We start from the raw sequence: 15,132 nt of genomic DNA, 5'->3' as shown, positions 1-15,132 counted from the left end.
TCCACAACGGGAGAGGCCACCGCAGTGAGAAGCCCCCACTCGCTGCAACTGGAGAGAGCCCGCACACAGCGGCGAAGACACAACGCAGCCAAAAATAAATAATTAAAAAAAAAAAAGTGCTCAGGAAGTTTTGATTAGCATTAATTTTCCTACTTGTCTGGAAATCCTTGTTTGTGGTTATGCTGAAGTGGAGAGTCTATATTTATAGCTTTAGTGTGCCGTTCTTTTACAAGGTGGATGATTTAAATGCCAGAAAGGCCACTTTTAAATAATGTTTTGCAGTATATAAAGGAATTTCTCTTCTCCTTTGACCCTTCAGCAGCCCTGTGTGATAGAACATTACCTTCCCCATTTTGTATGTGAGCATATGACCACTGGCTTTCCCAGGATCACACGCCTTCCACCTCTCAGTCCTCAACCCAGTGGTCCTCCTGCCCTAGGGCCGTGCCACTTCTTTATCACACAAGGCCATGGTGAGGCTGAGATGTAGTGGGGGAACACTAATCTGGGGGTCACAAATCCTGCCTCTGCTGCCTACAAGCTGTGTCTCCTTGGACACACCTCTTTATCCCCCTGGGCCTCAGTTTCCTCATATGTACGCAAATAAATGGTTGAAAATAGATCAGCGTTTGTCAGACTTCAGTAATGCCTGCCTCTTTTTGATAGATACAGATACCTCATGTTTCCCTGCCCCAGTTCTGATTGCCTTCCCCATGATATGACTGATGTGTAAATATCCCCACCAACCAAGGGTTTTTGGGTTTTCCATTCCAAAACACAACGAAGTGAAGTCCCTCTTTGACTTTTCCAAATATAATCTTATCATGTCGAATACATGTTTTAAGGCACACAAGCTCCTCGAGATATTCCCCCCTCCCACCATGATGAGGCACTCTCTAAAGGAAAAACCTGCCTTAGAGTTATATGGTTCAAAGAACCAGACTGGGAATCAGGGATCTGCCATCTCAATTTTGATTGATTGGATATGTTTTCTCCCAAGGGAGGGAATCAGTGACATAGGCTGCTCTTGCCCTATCTCGGAGGTTGGATGGTGCCCACATATGTCATAAATGTCAGGTCATTGATGACTGTTCTTCCAGGCCCTGTCCTGAGAGCTGTACTCGCAGAAGTACAGTGTTCTCTGTATTCAAGGAGCCCACAGTTCTAATGGGGGAAGCGACTTTACAGTTTCAGTGAAGTGTGGTTAGTGCCAAAATATGGATATCACAAGATGCTTTGGAAGCACCTATACCATAATGAGGGGGAAAGGGAGTCCATGAAAGCCTCCTGGAAAGGGTGACTGACTCTGAGCTATCTTTTTCACTGCTGTGGCCTCTCCCGCTGTGGAGCACAGGCTCCGGACGCACAGGCTCAGCGGCCATGGCTCATGGGCCCAGCCGTTCCGCAGCATGTGGGATCCTCCCAGACCGGGGCACGAACCCGCGTCCCCTGCATCGGCAGGCGGACTCTCAACCACTGCGCCATGGAAGCCACCATGGGAAGCCCTCTGAGCTATCTTTAAGGAAGAGTGGGAATTAATGGGGCAGGGAGAAGGAGGAGGGAGTTCTAGGCTGAGGAAGGATGGTGATGGTGGCGATAACACGTAGAGGGCCGTCTGTTTCACAGTCTTTTACATACATTTCATTTGATCTCTACAGCCATCCTTCAAGTTAGCTATTATTTCCCTTTTACAAGTCAGAAAACCAAGGGCTTAGAGTGACAAACTGTCTGCCCGTGGTCACACAGCTAATAAACTCCAGGTCTGTCTGACTTCAATGGTCATTCTGTGTAAAAGATTTAGTGTAAAAATGTTTCTAAACTTCTCTCTCTGCCGGGCAGTTCTTTCTCATAGTGATACACATTCAACTGGTTCCATTCAGCTGCTCAGGAGAACCAATATTTTGTTTTGTTTTGTTTACTGCTTGAGACCCACAAACTGGCTTAAAGCGGTTGTCTGGCACATACCTTCGTTGCAATAAAGTCAATCATGGGAGCTGGCCCACTGCTTTCTAGAAGCAGCATGGAAGATTCCATATTTCATCACTCCTACACTTTTCTTCTAGGCATGAAACAAGCTTTTACAGTGAGACTTTTTCTCTTTCCTTTCAGCTGAGATCCCAAAAACTGAGAACAAAGTTAAATGTGTCAAGTTTTCCCACTTCCAAAGTAAGGTGCTTATAGTCTCTGTAGAGCTTGCAAAGGAGGTGCTCAGATTCCAGTTTTACAAGCCTTAGTTCACTACCTACGTCCAGGACCTATGAGAAGTTGAAGACTCCCGGGTGTTTGACTCATCCTTGAGAAATTAAGGCCCACGGTAGTGGCCGGAGCAGTTTACCTACAGCAGAGCAATGAGAAATGCATGTCCACAGATGCAAGGATGAACAAATGTTTCTCTGGACCAAATGTGGTCCATGAAGAAGGACCAGGCCTGGGTTAAATTTTTGTCTGCTTAAGAGGACTACTTGGGAGAGAGAGGGGACCCCAAATAAAAAGAATCTGTGTAGAATGAACCACCAAGTACTCAGAGGCTACAAGTGGTAAGTGAAAGTTCTAAGAAAAAGCATTGCCCATGCCACAAATGTTGTAGATAAAGATTCTCAGTGATAAATCTTTGAGAAATTCAGATATGTATTGTCTACTGAAATGGAAACATATAACATAAAAGTTATGAGTTAAGTTTCATTCATGGACGTTACTGAGGACTATAGCCCAGGAAACAGCCTCTCAGACAGCTTTGAGGAATTGCTCTGAAGAGGTAAAGGAGGAACCAGGATATATATGAGGGTTTTTGCTGTAAAAAAACATGTAGTCAAATGTCAAAAGATTATTGCTATTCACAAAGAACAGACATCTCAGATTAATGATTTTAGTGCTTTTCTATGTATGGGAAGGTGCAAGAAGCTGGGTTCATTGAAATTATTCCTTAGATGTGCATCTTAACTATCTAGGGCTAGTATACCAAAGCACAGAATATTTCCTGTTTTTCTCCATCCTGAATTCCCCTAAGGGCGACTGCGGTGGCTAATGGCTTAACCCCTGTAGAACTGGAATGGTGGACATCGTTCTTTGTTTACAGTATCCTTTGAGATAAAGAATAAGGCTTGAACTTTCTTCTTGTCCAGAGAACCATGCCACCAACCGTTGCTCTTAAGTCTGACCTTTCTACCCTTACCTTTTCTCTGCCAGCCCCTCCATTTCCAGCCCGACCCAGGAAGAGCCAGAGGCCCCTACTGAAGTTGTATGAGGGGCACACTTGGAATCTCCTGGCACACAAACTGATACCACCACCTTTTCTTTCTGCTTAAGCTGCACTATAGGCATTTTGACCCTCTGACAGAATTTTTGGTTTACTCATTATCCTCCCTCACGAGACTGTGAATACCTCAAGGTCAAGTTTTTCCCTCTGTGCCTTTCTATGTAAAGAAATCTATATAACTACAGATGAATCCCAAGCCAGATCATAGACAGGACCTTTCATTCATAAATGTGGAAGGATCAACTAAAGGTGACCCAAAATGAATAAAACGTCAAAGATAAAACGACTGGATGAACAAATGGAAACAACTGGTCTAGATATAGAAATGCAAGGAAATGACGAAGTTTCCCTGAGCCTAAGGAAACTTGGATCTTCATATTAAAAAGTCTGACTGTAAGCCAGGCAGAATGAAGGGAAAAGCTCAGACTTAGACACACCTTGGAGAAATTTTAGAACTCCAAAGTATAAAGAAAAAATCCTAAAAGCTTCCAGAGAGAAGACAAAACGAAACAGTTTACCTACAACAAAAATAATTTTGAAAGGGACTTTTTCAGGGTATTATTAAATTTAGCAGCAGGCAAAAAAAAAAAAAGCAAACATTATTTAGGGCTTCCCTGGTGGTGCAGCAGTTGAGAGTCTGCCTGCCGATGCAGGGGACAGGGGTTCGTGTCCCGGTCCGGGAAGATCCCACATGACGCAGAGCGGCTGGGCCCGTGAGCCATGGCCGCTGAGCCTGCGCGTCCGGAGCCTGTGCTCCGCAACGGGAGAGGCCATAACAGTGAGAGGCCCGCGTACCGCAAAAAAAAAAAAAAAAAAAAAATTTAGCAGCAGGAACAGCTGGGTTTTAGTTCTAAGATGTGTCCCTCATTTAGTTCTAAGCTGTTATTGAGAGGCCTTTCCTGTTCCTGGGCTTCGTGTCCTCTGTAAATGAAGAGACTAGACTGGATGATTTCTGGGGTCTTTTTCAGCTCTGACTTGCTGCCAATTCTTGTTGCTCAGCTGAGCTGACCTCAGCACTGGAGCTTACCCCCAGTGAACCCCACCAGGCCTTCCTCTCCATGACTGCAATCTACACAGCAGATTTTTTTTTACTGCCTTATCCTTTAAATGAGCACAGTGCCTTTGCTTCCTGGACACCTGCTGATTCATTAACTCAGTCTTATTTCTTGAGAACAAGAATAGTGTTTTCATGTATAGTACCCTATAAATAGAAAACACTCAGTAAATGTCCGCAGGATCAATCTATCAGCAAACCTTTATGAACATCTGCCGTGTGTCTTGCACCATACAAAATTATGGAATGCTGAGAAGGCCATTCAGATCTTTTCCTCCAGTGTATATAGAGTGTGTAAAACAGGACTCTAGCTCCATGTGAGTGTAATAGGTAGTACGACAACAATAACAACAACAAAACACATGAGAAATGCACGGTTAAGCAAAATTAAACATTTCCTCACTTTGGAACTTTTCAGGTCTTTATTTGTAAATCTCCATGTGTTGATTTATAAAAATATACAGGGCTTCCCTGGCGGCACAGTGGTTGAGAGTCCTCCTGCCGATGCAGGGGACACGGGTTCATGCCCCAGTCCGGGAAGATCCCACATGCCGCGGAGCGGCTGGGCCCGTGAGCCATGGCCGCTGAGCCTGCGCGTCTGGAGCCTGTGCTCCGCAACGGGAGAGGCCCCAACAGTGAGAGGCCCATGTACCACACACACACACACACACACACACAAATATATATATATATATATATATATATATATATATATATATATATATATATAGCATTTCCCAAACATACTGCATCATAGAGCACTTTTATTTACCAACTCAAGAAAGCACATCGAGTCTCTAGGTCTGTCTGCTGGCTTACAAAAAATACAGCGGATGAAGATGTGTTAAACAACACCAGGAGGATTCAACCAGCCATATGCAGAATGTGAGAAATTCTAAGATAAATGACCAGTTTCTTCAACAACAAAGAAGTAGCATTAACCAAAAGGGATGGGATTTTACAGAATAAAAAGATTTAAGAGAAAAATCAACCAAATATAATATGTGGACCTTTCTGGATCATGATTCAAACAAATCAAATGTAAACAGACATTTTTGAGATAAGCAAAAAACACTGAACGTGAACTGGGTATTAAAAAATTTAAGCATTAAATATTTAAAATTCTAATTACTGTTAATTTTATTGGGTGTGATAATGGTATTATAGTTATGCTTTTAAATGTTTTATTATTAATGGTATTATGGTATATGTTGAATATCAGTCTAAATAAAGAGGTAAACTGAGGCAGGCTCGAGTTGTTAGAAATTGAGTTCATTTGGAAATAGCAGGAGAATTGCAAGTTGGGACACACCAAGCTACACGTGAGTCTGTTGAGGTTTTGGGGCAGGTGGTATTCATGGGCAAAAAGTGCAAAGAGTGGGGAGTTCAGCCAGAGTTCAGGCAGTAAGTTCATAGAAAATGGGGAGGGATTCTTGGTGGATGTTCATTGGTCAGGAGATAAGTTTCGGGAAATCAGTCTTTCCGTTCTTAAGTTTTATTTTCCTGAGGGTACATGCCTGAGAGTCTCCATTTCACATCCTCCCGTTCCACTTTAGGCTGAAATCTTTTCTCAAGAGATACGTACTGAAATATTTACAGGTAAAATTTTTAAATGGCTGGGATTTTCTTTTAAATATACATTAGCAGCGCTCTTTTTCTTGATATGTGTTTTTGTTACTTGCTTATGTTAACTTTATGGAAATTTGTTGTCCTTCACACTTAAGATTTGTACATTTCTTTATATGTAAGTTCTTTTTAAAAAACTTTAGGGAATTCCCTGGCAGTCCAGAGGTTAGGACTCCCTGCTTCCACTGCGGGGGGCAAGGGTTCAATCCCTGGTCGGGGAACTAAAGCTCCCACATGCCACGTGGCATGGCCAAAAATAAATAAATAAATAAAATTAAATTAAAATAAAAATTTTACAAAGCATTGAATTTATTAGATTTTTGATTTACAGAAAATACATATAGATGGTTTAAAAAATCTGTTTATAAGGAAAGGGTATACAATGAAAATTATGTCTTCCTCCCCCTGACCCATTTCTTCTCTCAGAGGCAATAGCTATTACCAGCATTCATCTGGAGGTATTTTTATATGTGTACAAGTATGTGTGTACAAGCATGTCTTGGAGATAATTCTATGTCAGTATATATAGATTTTCTAACTTTTAATAGTTACATGTATTTCACTGTATGCCTTATACTTGTAACCTAGTGCTGGACATTTAGGTGGCTTACAGTTTTGGTGACTCTACATAGCGCTTGTGTGACTGTCCTTGCCTATAGGTTTTAGTACTCATGGGTTTTGAAATGTTAATAGATGTTGCCAAGTTGTCCTCCAAGATGTTTGTATTAATGTATTTCTGTTTCCACCCACCGGTATGTATCAGAGGGCTGCAGTTTAAAAGTATATTGGTGCATAAATAGTAATGCCCTCAAGAGGGAGATATTTTCAAAATAAATGGACCATTTTCTAACAGTTCTTATTCAAGTACCTTAAACAAGGAGGACATGGCTTGTTTGTTTATAAAATTAGTACTGAGAAACGTCAACTGAAGTACTTCCAGAGTGAAAGGTTTTCTCTTCTAAATGGTGTGATAAATAAATATAAATTTTGGAAAAATAAAATAAAATCAGTAAGGAAACTTTGAATTATCCTTATTTAACAAGAAGACTAATGAGATAAACACAAAATTTTGAAGGAATGGACTTTGATGCCTTTTCTCTCTGACCTTACCCTTGCTATTGGGTAGATCTTGCTGTTGTCCGGTTCAAAACAAATGCACATAAACCTTATGTGGCAGGCCTAGTTATAGGATTGCATCTTGTGTTAGGTGATGCAGGGAGGGTTTAAAATAAGCAACTGGCTCAAGTTTGGGTGCTATCAGAAGTAGGAATAATTCTGTGATTGGGTTTCTTTCTGAATCTTACCTAGGAGGTAGGAAGAATTAATTGGGGCTAAAACTGTAATAATAAAGTAACAACAGTTCCTTATATTAGCCAGAAAATGGGAATATTTGATCCTTTTTGAGGTTTGGAAAGTGTTGTTGTTTTTGCCTTTGCTCAGACATGATTACTAAATTGCCTTATTTTTGTCTTGCTCTCTCATGGTCACAGCGTGACTTTGTCTGATGCTAATATTTTATGAATTTTTTAATGTTTTACAGAATACCTTTGTCGGCCTGTGAGTGCCAGGCCAGCTCCTGACTGTTTTTCTCTTTTTCAAGAGGTAAGACTCATGAAGTTGCAAAGGACATAAAACCCCAACCAAATTGACTTAAGCAAAAAGGTAAGTCCAGGGCTATACTGTTTATATTACATATATATTATATTTTTATAGATGAAGTAATTGAGGCTCAGAGTGATTAAGTAGCTGAGCTTGAGTCTGAACAGTCTGATTCCACGAACTTTTTTTGTTTCATTACTGCCAGGGGCTAAAGTATGAATGAGCAGAAGGAAATGGAGCTACCGACATGGCGTGAATGGATGGAAATGGGAAGCAGGATGGGAAAAGTTTGGATGGTTAGGTTGGGGTGAGAGTAAGGAACAAAATGAAATGGAGATGTGTGTTTTAAGGCCGAGCAATGAAATGATGAAGGCCATGTTTTAGGAAATTTAGTCTGAAAATAACATGCAGAATGTGTTATTAGTTGGGAGAGAATGAAGGCTGGGAAAATAGCCCCCCTCAAAAAAAATTAGCTAAGAGACACTAGTAGTTACCTGGGCAGGAGGCATTGAGGGTTTGGTTTGAGAGGAAGGAATAGGTGGATCCCAGAGATCCCAATTTCATTTATTTAGTCCAAATCTAAGGGAAAGAGCAGATCTTGCAAAAACTATGACTAAGTACGTTTGGGTCCTATCTGGTTTCAAAAAACAAAGCGGCACGGAAAAGCACGTGTGTGTGTGTGTGTCTGTGGCCTACACATACTTTCTAGTTTTACTAACGCTCATGGAAATATTCCTAGCTCCATGAAGGGGTGTAATTGGATGTTTTTTTCCATTAGATGGAGCTATATCTTTGTTACAGGAGAATTTATGAATTTTTATAAAAGGAATGCTTGATAGGTAATGAACTTTAATGTGAAACAGGCAAGAACTACATATTAAAATGGGTTTTAGAGTAACCATTTTATTTATAATTTTTGAACTATCTTGAGTTGTTAACATAGGTCTTATATTTTACATACTCTGTTCATATAAAGCATATTTAATAAAACTTTGCTTCTTGTGACTCCCTTCAAAAGGGCCCAAACCAAACCCTACCCCCGGAACAGTAGTACCTATAATAGTATTTCAGTTAGGATATTTCTCGATACAAGTCCACAATCACTTGTTTGCAATTCTGAAATTCAAAAAGCCAGAGTTTGCAAATAAAAAACCAGGAAACTCAGTTGAATTTGAATTCTAGATAAATACCGAATAACTTCTCTAGCACAAGTGTGTTCCATGCAATATTTGGGACATATGCTAAAAAATTATTTGTTGTTTATCTGAAATTCAAATTCATCTGGACATTCTGTATCTTATCTTGTAACCCATTCTGAAAACCAAAGGTTTTTGTAACTTACTTGGTTGGAAAATGTAACCTAGATTGATGCGAGGCTATTCATACTCTTTACCTCACTTAGTGCAAATATTTGTATGAATAACTGCAGAAATATTAATATGTTTGATTATGGATACTGCCTCAGCTTCACTGGGAGTGCTACATAATATATGATATTTGTACCATGTTATTGTTTCAAAATCAGAAAAGTACTGAATTTTAAAATACAGTTGTCTCCAAGGCTTTTAGAAAAGAGATCATGAAACTGTGATAAGTTTTATTTTATTTTAGTAAGCAAGAAAAATAAGTATGCAAAAAATTATTTCTGCGGGCTTCCCTGGTGGCGCAGTGGTTAAGAATCCGCTTGCCAATGCAGGGGACATGGGTTCGAGCCCTGGTCCAGGAGGATCCCACATGCCGCAGAGCAACTAAGCTCGTGCACCACAACTACTGAGCCTGCGCTCTAGAGGCCGTGAGCCACAACTACTGAGCCTGCATGCCACAACTACTGAAGCCCGTGGACCTAGAGCCCGTGCTCCGCAACAAGAGAAGCCACCGCAATGAGAAGCCCGTGCACCGCAACAAAGAGTAGCCCCCACTTGCCGCAACTAGAGAAAGCCCGTGCTCAGCAACAAAGACCCAACACAACCAAAAATAAATAAATAAATAAATTTAAAAAAATTATTTCTGAAGGTACTGTAAGAAAATTTTTTTTAATCCAAAATTAGTTCATCATAAGTAATATGACTGAGAATAAACCTAATTGCTTTTGAAAAGAGTGTCTTGGTTTTCTCTGCTTCAAAAAAGTCAGAAAAGTAATGTAGAGAGCAGGGCATCTCCAGTTCAAACTGAAAAAACAACTGAGAAATCATTTAGTCATCCCCAGCCCAAACAAAATTACCTCAGATTCTGAAAGAGAGGTGGCCATCTTCCCGTTCCTTCAAACAAAAGAAACCTTATGGAGGGACACTGCCGAATTTCCTTGGCATTATATTCCAGAATGTTGTTACTTTGCTACTTAGGAAATGCTTTCTAATTTGTCTTAAATCTGTCTGCTTTCATCAGATATTTGATAGAGTCGATGTTAAGGACCGTTAAAAGAACTGCTCATTAACATTTTCACAAATATACCTTTACCTCATTGAATATTGATTTCCTTCTCAGCTTCTATTTCCAGCTTAAATAATCTCAATTCCCTTCAAGATTTTTCCATTGTAACCATTTAAGAAACTTTATAATTATTAAAAAACAACTAGCCTCGGGCTTCCCTGGTAGCGCAGTGGTTGAGAGTCCGCCTGCCGATGCAGGGGACGCGGGTTCGTGCTCCGGTCCGGGAGGATCCCACATGCCGCGGAGCGGCTGTGCCCATGAGCCATGGCCGCTGAGCCTGCGCGTCCGGAGCCTGTGCTCCGCAACGGGAGAGGCCACAACAGTGAGAGGCCCGCGTACGGCAAACAACAACAACAACAACAACAACAACAACAAAACCAACTAGCCTCAATCTTGTATGCATCGGTGTATTAAGGGCATAATATATAGGAGGATTACTTTTCTGTAGGCATCTATTAATATATACACACATCCCAGAATTATGCTCCAGAACAGTCTCAGTGTTTATAATGTATCTACTAGGTCTTTTCCGGCTAGGCCTTTTTATACTGAATCAATTTCTTCTGATAACTTTGAAAATCGGTTTTTGCCAAATAAGTTACCTAGTGTTCTCTTTTTTATATATGTGTTTGCCTCTATCTTCCAATTTTCTAAAATCAGCTTAACATCTATTACATACCCTCACATCGTCAGCACGTTGGTGTTGGTCTGTGTCTCTAATTAAGAAATAATGCTAGTCCTTCAGTTGTGCACTTATAACATGAATCATATCCAAAGGGAAACAGGTCTTGTTTAGGACCATTGTACGAAGTGGTCTGCTCACAATGAATGTCAAAGTATGTACAAAAATATATATGTATAGGTACATTCAACATATTTGTGATCACACTGTATGAATAATTTTGTACACTTATCTTTTAGTTAATGTTACAATGTAATCACTTTCCCCACAAACAATTTTTATTGGGTACCTCATGTAGATTTACCATAATTTTCTTAAATTACTTCTCTATTATTGGACATTTTTGGATTATTTTAAATTAATTTACTACTATCAACATTATGACAATGAACATAATGTTTTGTTTTTAAACATTTGGGATTGTTTAGGATAGATTTCCAACAGTTGAATTGCTGGGTAAAAAAATGAGAGGTAATTTAAGGCTCTCGATACATATTGCCACATTTCTTTCCAAAACGATTGTGTCAAGTGATATTTTAACCAGCAGTATATGAAAGTGAATATTAAGAATCTTAAATGCAATTATCAGGTATCTAAATAGGATGGTCCCTTTCTTATCACTTTTTGATATGACTCTTCACTCAAGATTTTTACCTAAAGATAACTAAAAGCATTACCTAGAAATGAATAAATCCACCCTTAGAATGAATGATATGCAATTTACTAAACCCAACGTTGATATATGGGTTTTAGTTAATATAGAGTTAGAAGTACAGAGAGTTGCTGATGCTAATTATAATCCCTCTTCATTAAAGAATGGTGAGGCTAATCCAACATGGCTGATCCAACATGGGGGCACGTGGACAGCCTTTCTCCCCTTCCTTGGAGGCAGAGAAATTGAGGAAGGACAGCCTGCCACCTCTGCCTTATTAAAATAGCATTGAGGTTCCTAGTGGTACTCATCAGGCCTGTTCCCAAAAATTCCACCTCTCTTTCTGGACACATGATGAGATTGCACCTTCCCAACTCCCTTTGAGGTTAACTGTGGCCATATGACTTGCCTGAGCCAATGAAATATGAGAGGAAAGTCACAGATGTCACTTCCGGGTGATTGTGGAAGCACATGTTGAGATGGCATCTCCATCAGCCTTGGTCCCTGATGGCTCAGTGAGCATCCTTGCCAATCTGTGATGGATACGGAAGTGTGAGTGAGAAATAAACACTGTTTTAAGCCACAGAAATGTTTTTGTTTGTTTGTTTGTTTGTTTTTGCGGTACGTGGGCCTCTCACTGCTGTGGCCTCTCCCGTTGCGGAGCACAGGCTCCGGACGTACAGGCTCAGCGGCCATGGCTCATGGGCCCAGCCGCTCCGCGGCATGTGGGATCTTCCCAGACCGGGGCACGAACCCCTGTCCCCTGCATCGGCAGGCGGACTCCCAACCACTGCGCCACCAGGGAAGCCCCACAGAGATTTTTGAAGTTTGTTTCTACAGCAAAATCTAGCCCCTTCTGACGGATACACGTCTTTCAACCCAGCTGCATATGGGATGGTGGCTCTTTCCCCATCAACGGTGAGTCAGAGCATGTGGGTAGTCTCACTCCTGTGGATAGCTCCCTGGCAGCTTCGATAGCCAATTCCTGTGCAGCGTCTTTCTTCTCCAAAGTACATAAGCCATCTTTTCCCCTCATCACATCATACCTAGTTTTTGCTTTGTCAACTTTGCTTCCTCTGTTCAAAGGCAAGAAAAAGGAAGCTCTTCTGGTTATATTCAAGGGTGTAGAGCAAGGTGGGAGTGTGGTGCAGGGGAAGGCATTGAGAGTTTGCATCAGGACTCATTTTTACTAGTAAAACTTCTACTCATTTTACTGGGTCTAATCCTGTCTTTACCCAGGTTCATTCGTCGTTGTCCTTTTATCTCACATGGTTGCTCACACCTCAGGCAAGTCACAGTTCCTTTACTCGATAAGGCCTGATAATAAAGGTGCAGATTTTCTTAGTCTCTTTTTCCACAGTTCTCAATTCCAGATTTTAAAGTGTAGAATCTTCACAAACCATATATCTATTTCTATTGCACCACCACGCAATTTATTTACTACTACATGCATCTTTATAAATACTGGAAGTTAAGAATGTTTGGCTTAATGTTACTCTGCATACCAGCTTGGTGCAGCAAAATGATTTCTTTTATTTATGTGACTTTGATAGGTGGGGTGTATAGGCTGTCCAAGCATTGTTTTCTTAAGGGAGACAACCTCAGAGTTGGACTTGACCTTGAGATGTTTTCCTTCATTATTAGAACAAAGAGACAAACAAAAACATAATTCTGTGGTTATTTCTTGTCTTGCATCATATAATCCATTACTGCATCTGTAGCTGCCTGGATTTTGATGTTTGGGTATTTCACACTGATTTATGTGAGGGTTATAGAGACATCTTTTGATTATACAAGGAAATAGACATTGTATAGTAGTTTAGAATGATGCTCTAGAGAGAGAAAACCTGGGTTTATACCCTGGACTTCCTCAGTGTAAATTAGAGATGCTGAAACCTATCATGAAGGCTTGTTGCGAGTACTTAGTGTGAACGTAACAAGAGAAAATAAAATTGTTGTTCATAAACCCCCTCCACTTTATAAAGAAGGGTCTTAATTTGCTGACAACTGGGTATGTAAGTATGCAGGTTGGAGGTGAGAGATTGGAGGAAGGAAAGGGAGCCAGAGGGGCTGGGGGCTCTTTGAAGGATGAAGGGTGATAAGGAAAACCCCAGCTGGCAGCAAAGCTGGGGAGTGAGGGAGGAGAGACAGCACTGATTTGGATGTTTGCTGCAGTATTCTGAGAATGTGTAATGTAAGACCTCTTTTCTATTTCCCATTTAAAATCTGTAGTAAAAAAAAATCTCAAAGTGCTAGGAATGACTGTCAATTGTGTAAAATGGGGCAGGGGCCTAAGTGCCTACTGCTGTTGGGTGAAAACAGAGTCAGCCTCTGAGGATGAGTGACAGCCTATATCTTCATTGTAAAGAAAACTACTGCACTGCCTGGCAGGTCCAGGAGTCTAAACCCCCTGTGCACTCATTGTCTGAGAGAGAAGAAGGTGTTTTGTACCAGGAACAACAGTGGACATTTATGGCATTTGAACAGAGTCATATCTGCAAAGGTCTGTGATACAGCAATTAGAGACTGAAGTAGCTGGTGACTAGCAATATAATTAAAGAAGACATTGTTTCTTGAAGTCTGAGACTTGAACAATTGGAGACAGAAAGACCAAGAATTCAAGCACAATATAAAGAAACAAAACGTTTGAGTGAGGACTGAGACTAGCATGTGATACAGTCCAGCAAGGGGCACAGAGCTGTAGCCCTCCAATGATATTGAACAAGGCTTTGAGAATCCAAGACTCTAGATGGGACCATGGCTTCCCTAGTAATTTCTCTAATCATTTCTGATTCATGGTTTCTTCTGTATCCTAGAGAGAACAGTTTAGGGATAATACTGTTTTGTTTGTATACTATTTATATGATATTGTTTTTGTTTTAATATTTATTTGTTTATTTATTTGGTTGCATCAGGTCTTAGTTGCGGCAGGCGGGCTCCTTAGTTGTGGCATGCGAACTCTTAGTTGAGGCATGCATGTGGGATCTAGATCGAACTCAGGCCCCCTGCATTGGGAGCGCAGAGTCTTAACCACTGTGCCACCAGGGAAATCCTTTGTTTTGGGGCTTTGTTTAAAGCTTTTTTGGCCTCTGTTATTAGCTTTATCACAAGTCATTTTATTTGGTTCTTTATTTTTATTTATTACTATCTTTTTATTGAAGTATAGTTGATTTACAATGTTGTGTTAATTTCTGCTGTACAGCCAAGTGACTCAGTTGTACACATATACACATTCTTTTTTTATGTTCTTTTCCATTATGGTTTATCACAGGATATTGAATATAGTTCCCTGTGCTATACAGTAGGGCCTTGTTGTTTATCCATTCTAAATGTAATAGTTTGCATCTACCAACCCTAAACTTGCAGTCCACTCCTCTCCCTATTTTCTTCTTAACTGAACTTTTAATAAAATTCTCAGAAAAGACACTCAGGTACCTAACCTAGATGGATACAAGATTACATCTATGGCTATGTTTTTGAATCCCAGAATGTAGAGTAGGTCAGTAGCCATCCTTATGAAACCTTGTCTCAACAAAACTCCTTTCTTCACCATTGTGCCATGACTTGTAAACTGCACAGTGTGTATTTGGTAACCCAGGATTTTTTTTTTCCCGTATCCTTCCCCCAAATTATGAAAGTGATAACCACTATAAAAACCATACAAAATAGGAAAGCATAAAGAAGAAAATGAAAATCATACTTAATCCCACCACCCAGAAATTAACATTTTGTTTCCTACAATGTTAAATTTGAGTTTTGGAAACTAAGTTGATGAGCTCTATAAAGAACAACCCTGGAAATCAAAGATTTGCTCTTGGTCAATATTGAGGTTT

The 15,132-nt window shown here is 40.3% G+C and overlaps 1 long non-coding RNA gene across 1 annotated transcript; it reads left to right on the top strand.

Annotated features, from left to right (window-relative positions):
* The first annotated feature begins 1,964 nt into the window (after positions 1-1,964).
* LOC141278464 (uncharacterized) lies at positions 1,965-9,625 on the top strand. The gene is made up of 3 exons (XR_012331219.1): positions 1,965-2,537; positions 7,477-7,598; positions 9,232-9,625. It is a non-coding gene; the product is annotated as an uncharacterized lncRNA (long non-coding RNA).
* The last annotated feature ends 5,507 nt before the right edge of the window (positions 9,626-15,132 follow it).

The sequence above is a fragment of the Tursiops truncatus genome, chromosome 4 (genome assembly GCF_011762595.2).
Source record: "Tursiops truncatus isolate mTurTru1 chromosome 4, mTurTru1.mat.Y, whole genome shotgun sequence".
Classification (NCBI taxonomy): domain Eukaryota; kingdom Metazoa; phylum Chordata; class Mammalia; order Artiodactyla; family Delphinidae; genus Tursiops; species Tursiops truncatus.
Note: the sequence above shows the minus strand (reverse complement) of the source record. Positions and strands in the feature narration are given on the sequence as shown.